This window comes from Papilio polytes, unplaced genomic scaffold (assembly GCF_000836215.1).
Source record: "Papilio polytes unplaced genomic scaffold, Ppol_1.0 DF822178.1, whole genome shotgun sequence".
Taxonomy (NCBI): domain Eukaryota; kingdom Metazoa; phylum Arthropoda; class Insecta; order Lepidoptera; family Papilionidae; genus Papilio; species Papilio polytes.
The window spans coordinates 5,757,777-5,758,347 of record NW_013527026.1 but is presented as its reverse complement, the minus strand read 5'-3'; positions in this window follow the sequence as shown (position 1 = coordinate 5,758,347).

Genomic DNA, 571 nt, shown 5'->3' with positions numbered 1-571 from the left:
CTAGAGAATAGAAAAATGTAACATAGATATAAAAACTACTCAAAATATTTAATGATAGATGCTCTCCCCTGGACTTGCTTAAATTATCAGGTGGCTACGGCTATGCCATTTTATACTAATCAAAGATGGGAAGGGTAGTGGATTTAGCAGGGAAGAAGGACTATTTATATGATTGCATTGTTTTTGATAAAAAATTGTTTTGTTCAGGTATTAAGGAGTCAAGATGCTCAGCCCCAAGATCCAGCGCTCAGTGCGCGTTAACGACGGCCAACTGCTGGCGCTTTCTGATAGAGCGCAGTATGATCATTCTCAGGTGAGAGATGAGAAACCATAACCCCTAATTCACACGGGCGCTTTCGCTCTCGATACGAACGCTTTAAAATCACCCTAGTTGAGTACGTCTAAGTCTTAAGACAAAAGCAATTACCTTAAAACTAATGTCAGTGTTTGTTTCATTAACTACTTATATCTGTAAATATTTGGCAAAGAAGCCAAGAGGATATTCTAAGACTGATTTTCATCGTAGGCTGGTTACCTGCACAAGCGCAGTTCGGACAACACCAAATGGCAG